This window comes from Cryptotermes secundus, unplaced genomic scaffold (genome assembly GCF_002891405.2).
Source record: "Cryptotermes secundus unplaced genomic scaffold, Csec_1.0 scaffold159, whole genome shotgun sequence".
Taxonomy (NCBI): Eukaryota; Metazoa; Arthropoda; class Insecta; order Blattodea; family Kalotermitidae; genus Cryptotermes; species Cryptotermes secundus.
The window spans coordinates 3,248,994-3,270,761 of record NW_019725416.1 but is presented as its reverse complement, the minus strand read 5'-3'; the positions used below and the strand labels follow the sequence as shown (position 1 = coordinate 3,270,761).

At 42.6% G+C, this 21,768-nt stretch overlaps 1 long non-coding RNA gene across 1 annotated transcript in view; it reads right to left on the bottom strand.

The window, feature by feature from the left end:
• Nucleotides 1-21,768, bottom strand: part of LOC117282225 — a 412,080-nt gene that overhangs the window by 124,237 nt on the left and 266,075 nt on the right. The window lies entirely within an intron of this gene.

The window sequence follows — 21,768 nt, the reverse complement described above, 5'->3', positions numbered from 1 at the left end:
GCGGTTCCCCCTGCCAATCTTCATTCGACCAAATTCACCATCATCATAATCACCCGGGACAGGTACAATAGGCCAATTAGTGGCCGCCGTGCCGAGTGGACCAAACTGGACTCCACCCCCCACTATGCGAATTTAAATTTTTTTAAGCATTCCAGAACTAATTTTTGGAAATCTTTATATACTTCACCCCAACATTTTTTATTGTTTTAACAGACCGGCTCTTCATCTGCCTTGGCGATATACACGTATTATTATGACGAAGTGGTTATAATTTTATTTTTTTTATTGCTACTGGGACGGGACTAAGTCCCTTGTACTTCGGCCACTTCTGGCCTATTGTACCAGCCCCATATGATATGTGAGGGTGATTGTGGAGCAATTGGTGGAATGAAGATTAGCAGGAGAAACCGAAGTAATCGTAGAAAAACTGCCCCAGCGCCAATTAATCCACCACAAATACCACTTCACCAGACTCGGGATCGAACCCGGGCCGCCGCGGTGAGAAGCCAGCGACTAACCGCTTGAGTTATGGCGTGGCCTTTATTTGAATTAACTACATCCAACACCGATGCTTTAACAAGACTCTTTATCGTAAAAAATTGTAACTCGTAAGATACAAACAATTTAAATATTAGTCAAACCAAAATGCCTAATAAACTACACTTAATACAATTCTACGAGGGAACATAATTAAATCTTTACGATATGTTAAGACTGGAACTGTATACGTTAATTATGAACATTTGGGGAGCAGACTTCTACTTGAACACAAACCAGGATGGGGCGATTTACTATTAATGAACGCAAACCTCTCCCTTTTGTGGTGATGGCCTTAGTTTTACCCGCCCCCTTCCCATCTCTTATAAAACTTGTGCCGTTGGGAACACATGTCGCAATGCTGTACACGCTTTGTACACCAAGAGCTAAACATCCTCTGCCGCTTTATGAATTCCGCAGCGGAGGGATGGACAAAGCAATCACCGTTTTCAGATAAATGCTATAGCCAATTTGTAAAAGTTTCTAGCAGAAATCGTAAAAGGAAACTCTATATTAATAAGTAAATTTACATCGAAATGCCATCCCACATTCAAGGTGTTTCAGATAATCACTTCACCTTGGGAACTACTCCACATTAGCGGGAAACGAGACGAGATGTGCCAGTACGTGCACTACGTGCAGAGTAATCATTATATTGCCGGTCACGGTAGCCGAGCGGTCTAAGGCATGTACTGTCTTCGCTCGCTCGGAATCCGGGATCGTGGGTTCGAATCCCACTCAGGGCATGGATGTTTGTGTGCGTTTTTCTGTGTTTGTGTACAGGTAGAGAGGTCTTGCGACGAGCTGATCACCCGCCCAAGGAGTCCTACCGAATGTGTAAGATCTAGAAAAACCGAAGTGAACGTAGAAGTTCATGGAGATAGGCCTAGGCCCACTGGGGCTCTAGTGCCAAGGAAAAAAAAATCATTACATTAATACCTTCGCCAGCTCGAACACTGAGATCGCTGGTTCGAACCACACTCGAAGCATGGATGTTTCACCACGATTAGGTTGTGTTTGTGTTAGGTATCGGCCTTGCAACGGGCTGATCCCCCGTCTAAAGTGTCATAACGACTGTCTAAAGATTGAGGGACAGAAGTGAAACAAAGCGTTTCACGGATGCCCTATACTTGAGTTGTAGCAACAGGAGGATAAATGAATGAATGAATGAATCATTACATCTGGAAGGCTTATGCAGATTGCGTTATGTGCCGTTGGAACAGGTCTTAAGTTCTGAGATAATACTTTGCTTTATGTTTTGGTAAGACGACTAAAAGAGACGGAACTTGAAGCTAACATATTACTTCCACCTATGTAAGATTTGAGGTTTTCACGGCGGTGACTATGAAGAGTGCCTTCTTCTGGCATGTGACGCCGTATATAATTTGTATGAACCGACGTTTCGGAGGAACGTATCACCATCTTCAGTGTACAAATCTGCAGACAGACAGCAGAATACCAGCAGGTAGCAAGAAGAGCTCAGCTTGCAATATGCTTCATGCTGGTTTCTTGCTTGGTTTATTCTACTACCCTGAAGATGGAGGCGATATGTTCCTCCGAAACGTCAGTTAACTTTCAACAGACTACACAACAAGAAATCAGCAAGTATCAAGTACATATCTCCTTGCTATGTTCTTTAAGATTCTTTTTTGCTTGGCTTACTCTTCGACGCTGAAGATGAAGTACACATATTCCTCAGAAACGTCGGTTGACTTTCGACGGACCACATGGCGTTAATGTCCCAGCAGACAGAACTCTATATTAAATATGCAATGAGTATGTCCATGTTATTTCTTTCAACAAATCTTCACAGGCAATTGTTCATTTAGTTTTAGCCTAAATTTGGATGCTACGCATAGATATTGCGCATATAACAGTCCGTTGTTAGGCTTTAACCTTCTACGAAAAGAAGCAACTATAACAACTCAATACAAGTTACAACACTCCAAGGTCTATTATTATCAAGCCAATTTTCCGGACTCTGCATTAAGTGGCATTAATGTACATCCTAGGCCGCGCCTTAACTCAAGCGGTTAGTCGCTGGCTTCCCACCGCGGCGGCCCGGGTTCGATCCCCGGTCTGGTCAAGTGGGATTTGTGGCGGACAAAGTGGCGCTGGGGTGGGTTTTCTCCGAGTACTTCGGTTTCCCCTGCTAATGTTCATTCCACGAACTGCTCCACAATCACCCTCACCTATCATCTGGGGCTGGTACAATAGGTCAGAAGTGGCCGCAGTACAAGGGTCTTAGTCCTTCCCCACTAGCATTAAAAAAAGTACATCCTAACTTACAAGTTCACAGCATTAATCTTGATATTATTAAAAGGTACTGAGAGCAGGAAATTATGAAGTACAAAGATTAAACCGCATACACACATACACAGTATTCATAACACGTTTCATTAAAATGCATAATTTATTTCATAAATGAATCACACATGGAGATGACGATGCCATAAGGCTGTCTTTCCATACAAAGCAATTCGGATCGGTACACACAGTTTCCACATGCGTAATATAGCCTTATGTAAGTGCGCTATAATTATATGGTGTCAGTCTTTATGAAGATGCAAATGGCTCTACATACTTTGCAACGAATTACAATATCAGGTTTCATAAACATCCTTGAAGCGGTTCTCCAGTAGAAACATGCGATCATTTCATGCATTTCCTGCACAAAACACACATCAAGGAATGTAGACGAGCAATGCATAACAACGAAGGCCACGGTAGCCCAGCGGTCTAAGGCGTGCACTGTCTTCACTCGCTCGGAAACAGGGATCGTGGGTTCGAATCCCACTCAGGGCATGTATGTTTATTATTTGTGTGTGCGTTTTTCTGTGTTTACTTACAGGTAGTGACCTTACGACGAGCTGATCACACGCCCAAGGAGTCCTAACGAATGTATGAGAGCCAGTAAACCGAAGTGAAACGGAGAGTTTCATGGAGGTAGGCCAAGGTCCAAATTGAGGTTGTAGCGCCAGAGAAAAATAAGTAAAGCTGTCCCTGTGCTTAACTAATTAAGCAGTACAGCATGAAGGCGTATGGAGGAGTGGATGTATAGATCCACATTCTCTTGACCTCGGCACAAGCTGGAGGTGACTGGTCAGCTTAATGGCCCGGCCGCTTTATCCCGGGGAAAGAGTCCTCGGTACCCATTGGATAGGAGGCTTGGTGGGCCCCAGAGTCGGTCTGGACGATTTGGAGAAGGGAAAATTCTTGACGCTACAGGGACTCGAACACCGACCCCTCGGTCGTCCAGCCCTTAGCCAGTCTCTATACTAATTACGCTCTCCCGGCTCCTAGTACGTATGATAAGCGTGTTATGAACCAAAGTTAATTTTGAATTCTTCCTTCTCAGCATGAATCAGTTTACGTGCGTCGCAGTTTATACAAACTGTTCTTTAACTGAAGGTGTACAGTTTGTGAGTAAAGTTTAGAGGTGCGTCACGTGTTGCAGCATCTCTTCCGCCATTCCGTCTCTTGATACTGCCGGTGAGCGCTAATTTGCTAGGAGATATGAAGAAAGGACTAATTCCATAAACTTTAACATTTATACTTGTAAGCGCAGCTCCAGTAAAAGGATGACATCGAGAGAGGTAAATTTTCATTTCAAAACAGGGAAACAGGGAATAGGTGCAGTAAAAACAAGAGAAGGTAGAAAGTGTTTAAGTTATTTACATGTCACGCTGTGTTGTAATATTTCTTTGTTGCGACTGTTAAGCGTATACAGAAAGGCGAACAATCTGTGCTGAATTTTAAGCTAGCTATGCGAAGAACTTTCCTGACATATACGAGTGATACAAAGGGTCAAGATGCTTTCGTACAAAGCTAAAAAGTCCCGTTTCTGTGAAATGTAAAGTACAGCGACCTTTAAAACACGATGCAAACTACCGTCTAAGTCAATGTACAGTAGTTTATTTCCTTATGTTGATTACATGTTCTTAAAACCCAAACGCCTTCCGGTCATACAAGATTATTTTCATGGTGTGCCATTATAAAGCAAACTTCAAAAGAAATAAATTATTCAAAATATATGAGTCATAAATTACTTATGAAAGGTGAAAACAAATATTATGTTAAAAATGCATTATGTAGGCCGCAGTCAGTGTAATTCCCAATGTTGGGACACGCGGTAGTGTAGTTGGTTGATGCACTATGCTACAAGGCGGAGGTAGCTGTTTCGAATCCCGGTGAGGTTACTGGATTTTTCAATTGACAAAATCCTTCCAACCGCATTATGGCCCTGGTGTCGACTCAGCCTCTAACAGAAATGAGTACCAAGAATCTTCCTGGAGAGTAAGGGACGGCCGGCGTATAAGGGTGTCAACCTCACAGCCGTCTGTGAGTCGACTGTCTAGAAAACGTGGGAGCCTCGACGTCTCACAACACTATGGGTCTCCAAGGCCTGTTACAGGGATAGCTTTACTTTTTTATGATATGTGTTATTTTGTCTGTTCCTGACTCATACTTATCTCTGAGGGGTCGGTTTCGCAGTAGCTATTGGTAAGTGAAGTACTGGGTACAACTATTTTTATATCCTGTATTTGCTTACAAAATAAACCAGCGTTAAAACAGACCCGGAAATAAAGGTTTTCTAATATGATGGACAAAATCTAGATGTGTACAATTGTGACTTTTATAGGTGTTGAGGCACTAAAAACTTTTCTAGTTACAAAATTATTTAGAATGAAAAAGAGCCCCAATATATAAGCCTTAACCTAATCACATTTTCCATTTCTATGTTTATTGCATGTGATGGCTATGCATCGTATGGCGTACTTCTGTAAATACACCTTCATTGGGTTAGAGCGGATATGGGCGATAACGGAAATCCTGCCCCCCCCCCCCATTAGTCCGTTATAACGAAGGATTAACGTATTTTCCTTTGGCACTACAGCCCCAGTGGGCCTAGGCCTACCTCCACGAACGTCTCCGTTCATTTCGGTTTTTCTAGATCTTACACATTCGGTAGGACTCCTTGGGCGGGTGATCAGCTCGTAGCAAGGCCTCTACCTGTACACAAACACAGAAAAATGCACACAAACATCCATGTCCTGAGTGGGATTCGAACCCACGATCCCGGCTTCCGAGCGAGCGAAGACAGTGCATGCCTTAGACCGCTCGGCTTCCGTGACCGGCAGGATTAACGTATATGAATTGTATAGTTTCATTTAATATGGTGTACCCCTTGAAAATGATTCTGTATTACCTAAACATATTTGGGAGTAACAACAGGTAATCAACATAAGGAAATAAACTATAAAAAATAAATGCTAATTCACATATTATTTTAATACAGATAATTTGTCGGAAAAATGAGCCCTATCAGAACAACTATCGCTCTTCCGTCCTTATTTATATCCCATTCTTTCTTTCATCCACCTTTAAATACAACTTTCATTAATTCGCTTAGTGGGGGGTGGAGTCCAACTGGGTCCACTCGGCACGGCGGCCATTGATTGGCCTATTGTAGCCTGCCCCGGGTGATTATGATGATGGAGAATTTGGTGGAATGAAGATTGGCAGGGGAAACCGAAGTACTCGCCACTTTGTCCACAACAAATCCCACTTGACCAGACCCGGGATCGAACCCGGCCCGCCGCGGTGGGAAGCCAGCGACCAACTGCTTGAGCTATGGCGCGACCAAAGGGTAACAACACCGTGAATCTGCGTTGGAGCCCCTGTGAGGTCAGACCTCGCATCTTTCTCTAATTCCCTTCAATGCAGACCTAGTTCCGGTATTTTTTTTTTAATTTCAGATAACGGCAATATCATTCTCATATTGCGTTACATACATACCTATGTCTGCAGTTGGGATAGTGGCGGGCTGGAGGACGTTCTTGAGTAGCTGCACAAGTGGCAGCTTCTCAAGAAGGGCTCAGCTCCATGAATAAGTGAGTGATCCACACAACTCAGGACTGCAAACAATACAGTGCTCCCGCTCATCTACACACTTTATAGTTCACCGTTACACAGGCACTAGGCTTCTCAGTCTTCACTAGTCGTATTCTGGCAACGGATTTATAACAGTTTCACTGTACTTCAAATCACACATGAAGTTTTCTTTTCACAGCCTGATCCCTTTCCTGCCACTATTCTGCAATTCCAAATTCAATTCCTCTGCTCCCAAGCTCATGTCCTGGCAGGCTGTCATCTCGAAACTCAAGAATCTTCTCAAATTAACTGTTCTTTATCACCACTTTGCACGGACCACGCAGAGAACACAGCCTCTCTATTGTTGGAAAGGTGTATTTAAAGAGCTGTTGCATAGTAATGGAAGTTACTCGATTGTTTCTTGCGTATTCTTTGCCGCAGGAAATCTGTTTACCGAGTTGTTGCCTAGCAATGAACATCTATTCTGGTTTTCGGGCGTAATGTCACATTACCTCATATATAGTTATATACGTAGCTATGGCTGCAGACAAGGGTTAAAGTTCGTGTCTCATATAACTGTTGTATACGTACCTACGACCGGTAAACGCAAAAGTTGGGTGAATGAAATTGGTTCGCTTACAGCCTATGGGGGCGAGCGAAGAAACTGCGGACTTCCCTGATTTACACTGTCGTAGAATTGGAAAAGAGATCAGACGTAACTCTCTGTGGAATACTGGCACTCCGAGATGGTTGGTCATTGGTCAAAGTGAGTGATGAGATGGAAAAGTGGGGGAGAAATGAGAAGTGAAGGTAGACGGATGTACAAAAGGGAGTAATGGAAAATAATGGAGCCTCTAGAGACGAATTTCTTTGAGTCCGCTTGCTTGACATACTAAATAGTAAAAGCTTTACGTGCTTCCTTAAGAGGCTACAACATTCTTACGTACTGAAGGGAAATTCTGAGTGAATATACCGCTCTCGTTTATAGGATGTCAAACTAATCGGAAAAGAATATAGGTGACCGAAAGTTAGGGAAGCTGTTCCAAATCAACACAAATCGATTTTTCTTATATATTCAAGGACTCAAATTTGAAATAAGTTCGTATCCATCAGACTGTGGTGGACTTTCCTAATTTATACAGCAGAGCAAAATTGTTGGAACAGTAAAATCCAGGAGGTTATGAAGGTTTGTGAACTAACTAGTATGAGGAAGACAAGGAATATATACAGAATTTTGTTGGGGAAATATCTTTGGAAATAGTTTTTTTTTTCACTTAGTGGGGGGTGGAGTCCAGCCGGGTCCACTCGACATGGCAGCCACTGATTGGCCTATTGTACCTTCCCCGGGTGATTATGATGATGGAGAATTTTGTGGAATGGAGATTGGCAGGGGAAACCGAAGTACTCGGAGAAAACCCGCCCCAGCGCCACTTTGTCCACCGCTAATCCCACTTGACCAGACCCGGGATCGAACCCGGGCTGCCGCGGTGGGAAACCAGCGACTAACCACTTGAGCTATGGCGAGGCCATTTGGGAAATAGTTACTTGTAAGACCAAGAAGGCCACGGGAGAAGAATCGTAGGATGGAAGGTGAATGAAGCTGGCTCAAGTTCGGGTTCAATGATGAACTTTGTTATTAGCCTTACTAAAATTTTAAGCTGCCGGTCACGGTAGCCGAGCGGTCTAAGGCATGCACTGTCTTCGCTCGCTCGGAAGCCGGGATCGTGGGTTCGAATCCCACTGAGAGCATGGATGTTTGTGTGCGTTTTTCTGTGTTTGTGTACAGGTAGAGAAGTCTTGCGACGAGCTGATCACCCGCCCAAGGAGTCCTACCGAATGTGTAAGATCTAGGAAAACCGAAGTGAACGGAGAAGTTCATGGAGGTAGGCCTAGGCCCACTGGGGCTGTAGTGCCAAGGAAAAAAAACTTTAAGCTAAACTACAGGAATGTTGGTTGCTAAGTTAGAAAGTTATTTAAGGTAAAGTTATCCCTGCGATTATGAATTAAGCACCACCCCTTGAAGATGTATGATGGGAGGTATAGCTGTACCATTCTTAACCTCTGCATTAGATGGAGGTGAGTGGTCGTTTTCACGTCCCTGTCACTTTACCTCCGAGGAAACATCCTTCCGTGTACGTTGTACAGGAGGCTGCGTGGGCTCCAGAGCTGGTCTAGACCAGTGTCTCTCAACCGTCGGACCCTCGTCTTATAGAAATGAATGTAAGGTCCGCGGTCTCACCAAGGTTGAGAACCACATGTATAGACTTTACGGATGAGAGAAGTCTCTTAAGCGGCCCGGGTTCGATCCCGGGTCTCATCAAGTGGGATTTGTGGTGGACAAAGTGTCGCTGGGGCGGGTTTTCTCCTAGTACTACGGTTTCCCCTGCCAATCTTCATTCCACCAAATTCTCCATCATCATAATCACCCGGGGCAGGCTACAATAGGCCAATCAGTGGCCGCCGTGCCGAATGGACACAGTTGGACTCCACCCCTCCACTAAACGAATTAAAAAAAAAGTCTCTTAACTCTACCGGGAATCAAACCTCGACTCCTTGGTCGTCCAGCCCACAGTCCAGCTCCTACACCTATTGAGATATCAAAGTTAATTATCCTATTTAAAATACACAGAAAAAATCACTAAAAAACTGAAAATAAATTCAGTTAAAACGCCTAAAAGTAGATTGAAATCATGTTGTGAATCCAAACCCCGAACATGGATTAATACCGATGCAGTAGAATGACTCTCATATCTTTCTATTCTTAAGAACATTACTACTTGTTACTCGCCATAAATATTAGTTTTATGGGTTGCGATGCCGTATAGTCTTGTATATCGTTACCAACGTTTCGGACTAATTTATTGCTTCCAGCTGCTACTCTGAAGATGAAGGCCGCAGTTTTCCCATAACGTTAGTAACGAATTACCAGAGTACACGGCATCACATACCAGAAGACAGTAGTCACCGCCACAAAACTCCTCAAATATCACAAAATCTCATAGTGCTTACACAAACAGAGAAAAGGTCTCGAGGGTTATCGCTATGCACATCAACACCTTCCGTTTTTATCTCTACAGGATGCAAGATATCAAATTTCTAGCTCTGCGGGTAGTATAAACTTTATTGTAATATGAAGGGGCATATATGAATGAAGCAATTGGTAACAAGAGTCCGCGCATCCCTCCGAAATTCTCCTGAGAGAGACACAATACCGCAAACCCGCACTGCGGTGTTCCAACTAACGTAATATGGAGAGAAAACATGATCAGATTGGAGTCTTGCTGCTTCTGCCTTAATTACACTGCATGTAGGAACAGCGCTTCTGGCTCTGTATGATTCCACGTAAGAACATTCCCCAAAACAAGAGGCCTTTGGTGTTCACGTGACGTTTACCAATACTGGCACAAGAGAAAGGAAAGCAACTCAACGAAGGTTTATCACCTCCGAACTGCTCTAACAAGGGGAGAGTGTAAATTAAAGTAAACGTCTGCATGCTCTGAATCCGTCACTTAGCAGCCCCTTAATTTCGGTGTCTTTATGTTCATGAGGATACTAATTACATTTTGGTGCGGTAGTGTAACTGGTTGAGGCATTACGATACAAGACGGAAGGTATCGGGTTCGATTCCCGATTAGGCCATTGGATTTTTTTTTTTTTTCGATTTACCTAATCCTTCCAGCCACACTATGACCTTGGGGTTCACTCAGTCTCTAAGAGAAATGAGTACCATGAATCTTCCTAGGGGTAGAAGGCGGCCGATGCGTTAGACTGACAACCTCACCGCCATCTGTGAGCCGATTGTCTACAGAATATGTGGGATCTTCGACGTCTCACAACCCTATGGGCCTCCACAGTCTGCTACAAGAATAGCATTACCTTCTTTTTCTACATTACCTACGCTCACGATATGTAAGTCTCTTGTCATTACGGCACGACGCGTCCTCAGTTTGCGCAAAGGAGCTAGTTGCGAATATGTTAAAGAAATACTGGAACAGAGAGAACAATTGGTAGTCCTCCAGCTTGAGGACTCGGAGGACTAACATCTTCTAAGTGTAAAAGAAAACTACTAACTGTTGGACAGGGCTTTGGACTTGAACGCAATCTTTGCTACTACCATTATTGGGAAGATTAAATCAACAATAAGATAAAAGACGGGAGACGAGATATTCACAGAAGATGTATGCAGAAAACCATGAGAGGAACCGGAATAGGAGATGAGTCGATCACAAAGCATCCAAATACACATATCGATACAAGAGAAAGATACGGATAAATCCAGCCTACGGGCAGGATTCGAGCCGTGGGCCAAGAAGTTCAAGAAAATACTTCCGTCAGACCTCGTTCTCGGGGCATTATTTAGCAGCAGCAGGTGTAATAGTGGTAGAATTAGAATGATCAAGTCAAAGACGATAAGGTGGGCAGGGCATGTAACATGAAAGGGGGAGAAGAGGAACGCATGTAGGATATTGGTGGGAAAACCAGAAGGAGAGAGACCACTTGGAAGACCAAGACGTAGGTAAGTGAACAATATTAAAATGGATATTACAGAGATATGATTGGATGGCATGATATGGATTGTATGGGGAACATCAGATGGGGAACACTGGAGGGCTCCTGTGAACACGGTAACGAACCTTCGGGTTCCATAAACTACTGAGGAATTCTTGAGTAACTACATAATTGGCGGCTTCCCAAGAAGGGCTCAGCTCCATGAGTAAGTAAGTAAGTAAGTAGTAGTAAAACATGAACCGGGATAGCTCAGTCGGTATAGTGACGGGCTATATGCTAAGACGGCCGGGAATTGTTTCCCGGCAACCCAGTCTCGTATATAATGGGCAGAGCGGGCACTTTCACTTGGGGTAAAGCGACAGGGCGATTATGACCGTGTACAGATGAAAAGTACAGTGCATAACAAGGAGTAAGAAGAAAAGCGAGGGGGGTCCTAATATCATTTTGTGCGACGATTCATCTCATAACTAATAGGAAAACACAATCAGGACTTTTACACTAGCGTGGTATTCTGAAAATGTTTTGGGTTAAATTAATTATCTCTGTAATTGAATTTACGGTCACTGAATTCCATTGATTTAAAAAGTTTATAATTTATTTTTTTTTTTTTTGAAGTTTGTCTTTTTGGTGTTTATCTGTTAGGTGCGAACTCTCCTCTCTCGCTGAAACTTCCTCTTCTCCCTTCTCCTTCCCCCTACCCCGCTGGAGCGTATCACAACTCCAAAACAAGCATGAAGTCTGACATTTCGAAATTCTGTGACTTGTGATTCAACATGTATTTCTGTTAATAACAAATAACATGAAGAGCTCAGCGGCCCGTAAAAACAGGACACTCGACTTAACAGTTATGTCTCTGTGCTCTACACTAAGAAATCACAACGAACTTTAACTTCCATGTAAAAACTTCTAATGAAGACCTACATAATAAAATGTTATAAATATGAAACATATATGAAAATCTATAAACAAGTGAAACTTGCCTTTAATGGACAGGGACAGAGATAACTTCACCTATAACCTTCAAGACCAGGTCCAAATTGTCTCCGTGACACCGACCCTGAACAGCAAAGTGATTTTTAAATTTTGGGCTAATGCTTTTATTTTAATGCTTGTGAGGTGGGACTAAGTCCCTTGTACTGCGGCCACTTCTGGCTTATTGTACTAGCCCCTGATGATAGGTGAAGGTGATTGTGGAGCAATTGGTGGAATGAAGATTGGCAGGGGAAACTGAAGTACTCGGAGAAAACCCGTCTCAGCGCCACTTTGTCCACCACAAATCCCACTTCACCAGACCCGGGATCTAACCCGGGTCGCCACGGTTGGAAGCCAGCGACTAACCGCTTGAGCTATGGCCTGGCCTGGGCTAATGCTTACAGAGCGCATTCACATATATCAACACACGACGCACAATCTTCCCCATCTTCTGACTACAAGATTAATGGTTCAGCAGAAGGCATAGGTATCCCTGTAACAGGCAGTGGAGGTCCACAGGGTTGTGAGACGTCGAGACTCCCACACTTTCTCTAGACAATCGGCTCACAGATGGCGGTGAGGTTGTCAGCCTTACGCGCCGGCCGCCCTTTACCTCCCAAAATATTCCTGGTACTCATTTCTGTTAGAGGCTGAGTTGACCCCAGGGCCATAGTGAGGCTGGAAGGATTCCGTAAACTGAAAAGTTCTCATCGGGAATCGAACTCGCGACCTTGAGGCGTGTAGCATAGTGCCTCAACCAACTATGCTACCGCGTACTCCTATGGTGAACCGAAATGTGACTTCAGCGAGTGTCTGGCTGAAATCTGAAAGGTTTAAAATATTACATGACCATTTGTTGTCGCATATTTTCCTGTTCGTCAGTCACAAACATTCGATGGTTCACAAGTCACACAGTTCGAAGCGTACTTAACCCAATAAGCAACGCACTACCCAGAAGTAGGATAGAAAATGGTGTAGGAATGGCTGAACGCACATTCGCCATCAGCAAGAGAGATTGCTCTCCGATAATACTCGCCGGGTAAAGCCCACAGAGGCACCCGGTACTGGCGGAGATGAAGAACATCGGAGCAATCCAGCAACAGAGACACAAAAGAAGGGACTGAAGCGACATACTATCCGGCAGCCGACAGAAAGGAGGACGAAAGGGCGAAGGGTGGACAATCCGGCAGCGAGAGAGGGGATTTGAAGACATCACGAAAGAAGTTACGTTGAAAGGTCAGGTCAAGCCATTTGCTTCGACTTCTTAACATTGAGCGAAATTTTTGGTGAGGTCAGTCGAGTGAACTGAGGTGAACTAACATGCAGGGAAAACGTCACGTGGTACCTCTTTGTGACGTCACTGGGTTGGGTTGCTGGTTCTCGACCTCCATTCTAAAAACAGGAGATTTTCAACGTCCATAAATTGTTTTATACGTTTTTAGGACACTCAGCGATTAGCTTCAAGTTTTCACTAAACAGCTAACATAGATTCATGTAAGATTTGAGGTTTTTACGGCTGTGACTACGAAGTAAGCAGTCTTCTGAGATATGGCACCGTGTAGATGTGGTGTTAACCGATGTTTTGGAGGAACGTATCGCCTCCATCTTCAGGGTAGAATGAAAAATAAGAAATCCGCAAGCGAAGAGACCGTGAGAACCGGTACAAGCAGACTGACGCCTACTGTAATAGGAAGACAGAGAAACTACATGAGGAGTTGCATAATTTGTACAAACAGGCAGATTAAAAGAAGGATAAGATAAATGATCCAATACAATTAACAACTTACGTCTTATACACAAAATTATATGTAAAACCTTATGGGAAGTTATAGAATAAGAGAACCAGAGACGTAGACGGGATTACATTAATATACATCTGAGAGAAAAGTCAGGACATGGACTGCATTAACATACCTCAAGAAATATTCCAAAGGTAGACTTCTGTGTATAACGGAAAGAAAAACTAGAGAAGCTGGAGAAATGCCATTTTCTCGCGAAGGACCCTGGCAGGGTATGATATTCGCTAGCCCACGGGGCCCAACAGAGTAGCATTCCTAACTTTGCCCTACGATCTCATGAAGAAAAGAAAAGCCTCCGAAACTTTGCAGTTTCAAGAAAAAAGATTAGAATAACGCGCAGTGTCCAAAACACCAATCATCAAACTATTATACCGTGACATGACTTCATAAACATTTTCTGTTGCGTGGAAACGGTTTGATAAACAAGTAAGTCATCCCTAGGCATCGGCCCACGACAACAGAAGAACTGTTCTGAGCGGTGTTTCCTATTAGGTCCGCTCCGAGGCTATATAGTGACAGAAGCCGAGGCAAATGACCGAAAAAAAAATGTCGTGAGCTTCAAGGGGCTTGGAACCAAGATGAACTGATTGGCGGTAAACCGCCAGTCGTAAAGTAAGTCTGACTCTGACTAACCTGTCCAGAGTTGCCGTCAGTAGTTCCCAGCCAGGGGAGCCAGTGAGTAGTTATGGCTGTTGACACCATGAGTTGCGGACATGAGGAGATGCGAGACAGTAGTCAGACGGTACCGACATGAATACGGAAGCTTCGGAATCTACACTGTTGGAAGCCGTTACCAGGTAAGGACTGCTGAAGATATAGAAGAATTGAAACTTATTACGGAGAGATCTAAAAGTTTGTGGTGATGTTATATTAATACAATTATTATGTTTCTGGACATTATCTACTGTCCTGCTTTATTTAAAACACAATATTTTTCGGAGACTGATTTTGTCTCCGTCTTCAGGTGGAACATATTATGTTGGGCTCAATCAATAGAGCTAGTCCCTATCTCCGGATATCAGCTCTAGATCTAACGATAGGACTCGGTTGAGTAGGTTATGCCTGAAGACGGAGACAGAATTTAGTTTCCGAAACGTTGTTTTAAATAAAAAACAGGACGATGGATAATTTCCATAAACATAATAATTATATTATTGTGAAAAGGCCGTGTTTGTCCGTCAATTTGTATATTTCATTTCGGAAAATAATTAACAATTTTTTAAACAAAACTGTCACTCCGGATCTCAGAAAAATATGCGGAAAATGTAATTTTTTGTTTGCATTGATTCGATTTAAATCTTTTGGATTTGTCAGTATTCTTTAAAATTTACTAATCGTACAAAAATAAATGAAATGAGAAAAAACATACACTCGTATTATTAACGGCCACCATGGTGTTGTGCTGTTAATGAAATACAATTAAAATTATTACTGTAGTTGGTTGAGGGGCTATGCTACAAGCCGGAAGGTCGCGGGTTCAAGTCCCGATGAGGTCACTGGATTCTTTTCAACTGACCTAATCCTTCCAGCCGCACTATGGCCCTGGGGTAGACTCAGCCTCTAACAGAAATGAGTACTAGGCATTAATTAAATAATTTTCCTGGGTAGTAAAGCGCGGCTGACAACCTTACCACCATCTTTGAGCCGATTGTCTAGATAGTGTGGGACCCTCAACGTCTCACAACCCTATGGGTCTTCACGGTTTCTTACAGAGATAGCTTTACTTTACTCTACTTATTTTGAAGCCTGGTGGAGTTTTCTGACGTTTCAGAGGAGTATCCCAGATATCACTAGATGAAAAGCATATATTGCCTCAAAACAGTGGCATAACTCTTATTAGCATTGAAGCTTCAGACTTAGAGGAGGTCACAGAAATTATTTCCGTAAAGACGAAATTTTCCATTCTTGTGTGAAGCTAGAAGTGTCCTATATATAACTGCTCGTCTTAACGTGGAGTGGAAACAGGTCCACTAGAGTCTACTTATCCTCGTGTCCTAGTAAGTAAATATCGCCTGTACTGGATGGGTATATTTCTCTTCCCCGAAATCTGTGTGTTGCTGTAGCCTGCTGTACAAATATTATGACATCTTCAGCAAACAATGAAACGGAAAGTCTGGGAATTGGAAGACCAATCCTGTTTTTGTTGTCCCGAAATCAAGGCCCTTGGAAATTCAGATTTTGTCTTCTAAAATCTACAGTAATAATAAAAAAAACTCTTGTTTCACAATTCGTAGCATCACAAATGCACAAATAATAATGTATTTTTATATGCGCACTCGAGTCTGGTGTAGTGAATTTTAGGATGACCAAGAATTGTGTTAGTTTGGAAGTCGTTTAATGATACTGTATCACATTCAGCGGATTTTTCTCAAACAACGAGCGATAATGCGGTCGTAGCCCATTTTATGACGCCACTAAGGCATTGCAGCAGTCACGGTAGCCGAGCGGACTAAGGCATGTACTGTCTTCGCTCGCTTGAAAGCCGGGATCTTGCATTCCAATCTCACTCATGGCATGGATGTTTAGTGTTTGTATATGTGTGTGCAATTTTCTGTGTTTGTTTACAGGTAGAGGCTTTTGGACGAGCTGATCACCCACCCAAGGAGTCCTACCGAATGTCTAAGATCTAGCAAACATAAGCGAAACGGAGAGTTTCATGGAGGTAGGCCAAGGCCCAAATTGGGGCTGTAGCACCAAAGGGGAAAAATTACAATAAAGACAATGATTTGAATAAATATTCCTAAGGTATTAAATTCACAAGTTTTCAGGTCGAAGCCATGAGAAATAAAGTGAAAAGTCAACATTACGATAGTTTGACTTTACTTTACTATATTCGTTCTAACAATAAAGATGCCCTTACGAAGCTTAAAAAAAGTCTTTATACCTTCCTCATTATTTCCATGGACAAGAATATCAGAATGTCCAAAAAGGTTGTGATTTAAAAGAAAGTTACCCTTATGGCGTTACTCAAAGTCATGAACATTACATCCCAGATATTATTTTGAAATACACAGCAACAAAATCCCCCCGGCGCCGACAGCTCCATATTGTTATTCTTCCTCTTTCTGGGAACTGCCAAATTCTAATAGAACTGCTGGCCCACTTTGTACACGTGATTAGTACACTAAGAAAGTCTGGCACACTGACGTCACTCTGCTTCAGCCTTGTTGCTGGCCGATAAATGGCTTCATATGGCTATTACATTTCACACCGGGAACGTGTCCAGGATGTCAGGCAGAGCACGGCCCTCAATGGCTGCCAGACAACCTGTATTGTGCAAGATGTATCCAATATCCGTGGTCTGTTTGAGGTCACCAGTTTACACAGAACTATGCAAATAGTACTTACCACGGCACACAAACATGTGTATACACAATGTCGACATGATTTTTTTCCTTGGCACTACAGCCCTAGTGGGCCTAGGCCTACCTCCATGAACTTCTCCGTTCACTTCGGTTTTTCTTGATCTTACACATTCGGTAGGATTCCTTGGGTGGGTGATCAGCTCGTCGCAAGGCCTCTACCGTCGACATGAATATCTCGCGAAAATATCTGTATTTAAGAAAAACAAGAAAACATGGATGGATCTTCGTGGTGTTACGCACCCAGCCAGTACTGTTAAGAGTAACGAGGGAAAAGAGATTACAAAGCACAGAGCATGAAGCAATGACAGAGGTAATGAGAACTGTATAGAGAGCTCTGGAGGGGGCTCAATTCTAGGTATTATAGAGGACATGACGTCCAGTGATTGAGATTAGCTCTTTCTAAGGGGTCCAACCGAATAGGCGTCTTCCTTCCTCGCCTGAAGACGGAAACATGTCCCGTTTCCGAAACGTCGTGTCCTCTACTACCTAGAATTCCGGGCGATAGAAAAATAAAAAAAAAACCGTAATTCTGTTTCATGTAGTTTTGTCTATAGGTTTCAATTCGGAGAATCAGGCACTGCAGAAGAGTTTCTAATTCCGAGCACTGGTAGCCCCATCAGACAGAGCTGAGAAACACGTGGTCACAGCAAACAAGATACAGAACGATTGGCAAATATTTTCTCTAGCTGCTTGTTTACAGGCGCAACGACCATAAAGAACCTTCACCTAAATCCAGGCTTTCATTACGACCGGAGGAAAAGCAAAGAAGAGGAAGTGTTTGAGGAGGCGTGGAGGAGGGGTATTTTTTCGAACAACGAACTGAAATGACGCGTGTCTGGTGCACAGGTCTTTTGGCGGGGAAATTCGTAAGCAATATAGTTAATCAGACAGACATAACTTGGGATTCAAAATCATACAGATATTGAAGTACTTAATTTGAGCGCAATCAATTCCATAAGGCAGGCTGGCACCGTTCAGTTCATAAAACTGTCAGAAAAGCTAAGGGGTGGGATTTAATAATTAAGATAAAGATGTCCCTTTGCTTAACGAATTAAGCACTATGCCATGAAGACGTATGGGGCTGAATGTAAAGATCCACATTTTCTTGACCTCGGCAATAGGTGGGGGTGAATAATTACACCCACTAAAAGAAAAGTAAAGGTAAAGTTGTCCCTGTGCTTAACTAATTAAGCACTATGCCATGAAGGCGTATGGGGGAGTGGATGTATAGATCCGGATTTTCTTGACTTCGGCACTAGTTGGTGAATGGTGAGCTTCACGCCCCGGCCGCTTTACCTCCGAGAAAAGATCCCCTGGCAACCATTGGATAGGAGGCCGGGTGGGCCCCAGAGCCGGTCTGAACGAGGTAGAGAGGAGAAAATTCTTGACCCTACCGAGACTCGAACTCCGACTCCTTAGTCGTCCAGCCCGTAGCCAGTCGCTATAACGAATACGCTAACTCGGTTCCTAAAGTTATTCCTGTGTTTAACTTTTAAGCACCACGTCATGAGGGTGTATTGGGGAGTGGATGTAAAAGTCCACGTTTTGTTGACCTCGGCATTAGCCAGTCAATTTCAGTTTAATACAAAAATCGGAATGAGAAGGGATGAGTTAAGTTAGATCATATATCGATCTGTGAACGTCAATAGAAACTGCACTACTAATGCATAACTTTAATTTACGTATAAGCAGACTCTTCTTATCATAGCATCCTCCGAAAATGGTCCTATAGGACTGCAGCATGTAAGAAATTATATTATTTAATCATTTATTGAACCTTGTTATACTGGATTATTGCCTTATTCCTTAAAAATTAAGTGAAATTATTTTGTGAAAAGGATATTAGTCCCACATCCATACCGAGCAAAAGACAATAAAAAGCAAATACAAAAGAAACGAGGAAAAAATATATTTTTTAACTTCCGTTAAAATTTTGGCAAAATTGGGACAAAATAAATGGCGAATAAAGAGCAAGCAAATTGTTAGTATTTCGAATATAAAAGGATTTTAACTGACCAAAGTTAATAATTGGATGAATACCTGAAAATAATTTATTCGTTTTTATATATCCGTCAACACAGCACTCAAATAAACAACTCATTTCTATATTTTTGTCAACTGAATTTTATAAATCATTTTACAATATACATGACATTTTGTAATATGGATCCATAAGAGTTACAATTCAATATATTGTGACTTTGTATACTCTATCGCCTGATGATGGCTCCGTGAGAGCCGAAACATGTTGTGCGACTGTACCGTAAGTTAAATAAACTCAGTTGACACAACTGTGGAAGTGAGTCTTTTATTTGATTGTTGTGTTGACGGATATATAAAAACCGATATATTGATAAAACAGGATGCATTCCCTTAGGACCTGAATATAATGACAAACTTACGAATTACAGAGAGATATTCTAATAAAAAGGAGGGACGACGCCAGAATGCTGACGGCTTAAGGAAACGCCAGAACGCCTTTCAAGTTCTTCACATTTTGCTGACAATGATTTGATTAATGGTCTCTTAGAAGTTACGTGTATAATGACGTCAGAATACATGAGTACTACCGTGCACTTTTTCTTTCTCTTCTTCTGGATACATTCCCATTGGACCCATCTACTGTGCATATTTACTGTATTATTTTTCATATAAGATGTAGCTCTTGATGTCTGTGAGACTGGGCCCACTATGTTCTCAATTATTATGGAACAGCAGCTAAAACCATGGGTAAATATCCGTGCCTCGAGGAATTCGAAACCACAATACCATGTTGCTGAAAATTACGTTTAGAAACTGAAAGTTCAGTCATATGGAACATTTCTGAATAGGAAATCTATACGGTGGCAAATTTTAACTTCTTATTTTTATGTCTTATTACGTTTAATTTCTTGAATGTAACCTCATCTCTCTCTATGGTTCTATAGCCCTTTGGATCTTGGCCGTTTATTTTCAGTTTCTAAACCCTATACGGGGGATCAGCCAGTCGCAAGGCCGCTACATACACACAGAACAACGCAAACAGATATCCATGTCTTGAGATGGATTCGAACCCACGATCCAAGCGATAGAGCGAGCGAAGACGGTTCATGCCTTAGACCGCGCTACCACTGTGACCGGTATGTAACTTCATAGTCTCATAAATTAGATTAATTTTCATTCGGAATGGCTGCTGGAGAGGTCGATCAGCGGTTTATCCAAATGCAGTCATGTTTACAACGGGAAACAGCATGTTCAGTTTACTGAGTACGGTTACTCAGTAAGAAACCCGAGCATTCCAGTTCATTTCTGTTTGAGATTATGCCCTTCTGAGCTTCCAACGTACTGAGAGATTTCTTATTTTGATTACATTTTTTTGGCAGGCATATAAATATGTTACACTAGTTTCAGTGCTGACAAAAGCAGGGAAATCTGCAGAATCAGCACTTTACTTCACAGTTCTGACTCCACAAGTCTGCCTCTGATTCGTTCCAAGGGCGAGTTAGAGTTCTTTCGAGAAATAAAGGAGACCCTACAACCTCGTTATTTTTAAGCATCAGCGTCAATATAGCAAAACTTATAAACTTCCTAAATCCTTGACCGATATTAAGAATATCAGAAACAGTGGTGTTCTACAAACGTTGCACTTCAGAAACTTTGGAATCTGAGTTTCTAAATAAAAATTAATCGTAAGGAATGATAAAATTGCAGCGAGTGACTACAGTATGAACTTTATCCAAGATATTAATCATTAAGTGTCGTCAGTTAAGTAGTGTCACGAGTTGCATGACTAATAATCACGGGTTTTGGAGTGGATGATTGAATTTATTAACAACTTCTTTAAACTCTCTCCTAATCACAATCAATCTTCAGCCGAACCCTTCTTCCTCGTTCTACGACTCATTTCATTCGATTCTGTACTAATTATATAGTCTCGAGGAGGATCCATAGAAAACACATCCGTTGCCTAACAATGCATACATGCGAACCACAAAGAAAACACCTCTTCCTCTATTGTTGTATTTATAGTGCGTTGTACAACAACCGAAATTATCCGATTGTTGCCTGCGTATTTGTTGCCGTGGGAATGTGTTTACCGAGCCGTTGCCAAGCAACGGATCTTACTTACTCATGGAGCTGAGTCCTTCTTGAGGAGCCGCCAATTCTGCAGCTACTCAAGAATTTCCCAGCATTTTATGGAATCCGAAGGTTCATTACCGTGGCCAGAAGAGCCCTCAACTGGTCCCTATCCTGAGCCAGACCGATGCAATCCATCCTATCACGTTTATTACCCCCCCCCCAAATAATAATAACGGTATCTACGTAGGCAGTAAAGTAATACAAATCTGGGGGTCTAAACATTCTGCTGGGTAGGAGGGCTCACATTAATAAATCGCATAGGAATTCATACAGTTACACTACTTTCTGTTTCCCCTGAGAGAAGAACGTTGCGGTAAAGTCGTTGCTACTCACGTTTCTTTTTCGGCAGCGTCCCGGTCGGAAGGGTTAGGAGGGACACTACCCAAACCAGCTTTCCTCATCCCAACCAGGCAAATATTGTGGCTTAGATTCTTATTTTTTATTGCTAGTGGGTTGGGACTAAGTCCCTTGTACTGCGGCCACTTCTGGCCTATTGTACCAGCCCCAGATGATAGGTGAGGGTGATTGTGGAGCAATTGGTGGAATGAAGATTGGCAGGGGAAACCGAAGTACTCGGAGAAAACCTGCCCCAG